The following is a 2,050-nucleotide window of genomic DNA, read 5'->3' as shown; positions in this document are numbered from 1 at the left end:
TTTGGTTGTGGCTTCCCAACACCAAACTTAGAGTTTGACTGTGGGGGCTCTGGTTGACTCTGCTTTGAGAGAAGCTTTTCAAGCTTCCTCTCCATGGTTGCAGAGGGAGATCCTTGAGTTTTGAATACAAGGGAGTTCTCATTCCATTGAAGGACTATTTCACCTCTGTCAACATCAATCACAGCTCTTGCTGTGGCCAGGAAAGGTCTTCCTAGGATGATGGATTCATCCTCTTCCTTTCCAGTATCCAGGACTATGAAATCAGTAGGTATGTAAAGGCCCTCAACCTTTACTAATACATCTTCTACTTGTCCATAAGCCTGTCTTCTTGAGCTGTCTGCCATCTCTAGTGAGATTTTAGCAGCTTGCACCCCATAGATTCCCAGTTTCTCTATTACAGAGAGGGGCATGAGGTTTATTCCTGAACCAAGGTCACACAGAGCCTTAAAGATCATGGTGCCTATGGTACAAGGGATTATGAACTTTCCAGGATCCTGTCTCTTCTGAGGCAATGTCAGTTGATCCAGATCACTTAGTTCATTGATGAACAAGGGAGGTTCAACTTCCCAAGCATCAATGCCAAACAATTTGGCATTCAGCTTCATGATTGCACCAAGAAACTTGGCAGTTTGCTCTTCAGTAACATCCTCGTTCTCTTTAGAAGAGGAATATTCATCAGAGCTCATGAAGGGCATAAGGAGGTTCAATGGAAGCTCTATGGTCTCTAGATGAGCCTCAGAGTCCTTTGGTTCCCCAGAGGGAAGCTCCTTATTGATCACTGGACGTCCCAGGAGGTCTTCCTCCTTGGGATTCACGTCCTCTCCTCTCCTCACAGGTTCGGCCATGGCGCTTATGTCAATGGCCTTGCACTCTCCTTTTGGGTTCTCTTCTGTATTGCTTGGGAGAGTACTAGGAGGGATTTCAGTGATCCTTTTACTCAGCTGGCCCACTTGTGCTTCCAAATTTCTAATGGAAGACCTTGTTTCATTCATGAAACTTACAGTGGCCTTAGATAGATCAGAGACTAGATTTGCTAAATTAGAAGCGTTTTGTCCAGAGTTCTCTGTCTGTTGCTGAGTTGATGATGGAAAAGGTTTGCTATTGCTAAACCTGTTTCTTCCACCATTGTTAAAGCCTTGTTGAGGCTTCTGATCCTTCCATGAGAAATTTGGATGATTTCTCCATGTTGAGTTATAGGTGTTTCCATAAGGTTCACCTAAATAATTTACCTCTGCTATTGCAGGGTTCTCAGGATCATAGGCTTCTTCTTCAGAAGATGCCTCTTGAGTACTGTTGGATGCAGCTTGCATTCCATGCAGACTCTGAGAAATCATATTGACTTGCTGAGTCAATATTTTGTTCTGAGCCAATATGGCATTCAGAGTATCAACCTCAAGAACTCCCTTCTTTATAGGCGTCCCATTGATTACAGGATTCCTTTCAGAAGTGTACATGAACTGGTTATTAGCAACCATGTCAATGAGTTCTTGAGCTTCTGCAGGCATTTTCTTTAGGTGAATGGATCCACCTGCAGAAGTGTCCAGTGACATCTTTGATAGCTCAGATAAACCATCATAGAATATATCCAGGATGGTCCATTCTGAAAGCATGTCAGAAGGACACTTTTTGGTCAACTGTTTGTATCTTTCCCAAGCTTCATAGAGAGATTCACCTTCTTTCTGTCTGAAGGTTTGAACATCAGCTCTAAGCTTGCTCAGCTTTTGAGGAGAAAAGTACTTGGCTAAGAAAGCCGTGACCAGCTTATCCCAAGAGTTCAGGCTGTCTTTAGGTTGAGAATCCAACCATAATCTAGCTCTGTCTCTTACAGCAAAAGGGAAAAGCATGAGCCTGTAGACTTCAGGATCTACTCCATTAGTCTTAACAGTATCACATATCTGCAAGAATTCAGTTAAGAACTGAAAAGGATCTTCAGATGGAAGTCCATGAAACTTGCAGTTCTGCTGCATCAGAGAAACTAATTGAGGTTTCAGCTCAAAGTTGTTTGCTCCAATGGCAGGAATGGAGATGCTTCTTCCATGTAAATTGGAAT

The 2,050-nt window shown here is 43.0% G+C and overlaps 1 non-coding gene across 1 annotated transcript; it reads left to right on the top strand.

Moving 5' to 3' along the window:
• Positions 1 to 1,604: 1,604 nt before the first annotated feature.
• On the top strand, positions 1,605 to 1,712 carry LOC112788230 (small nucleolar RNA R71). Its single transcript, XR_003195604.1, has one exon. It is a non-coding gene; the product is annotated as a small nucleolar RNA R71 (small nucleolar RNA).
• The last annotated feature ends 338 nt before the right edge of the window (positions 1,713 to 2,050 follow it).

This window comes from Arachis hypogaea, chromosome 20 (assembly GCF_003086295.3).
Source record: "Arachis hypogaea cultivar Tifrunner chromosome 20, arahy.Tifrunner.gnm2.J5K5, whole genome shotgun sequence".
Taxonomy (NCBI): domain Eukaryota; kingdom Viridiplantae; phylum Streptophyta; class Magnoliopsida; order Fabales; family Fabaceae; genus Arachis; species Arachis hypogaea.
This window is presented reverse-complemented; position numbering and strand designations above follow the sequence as displayed.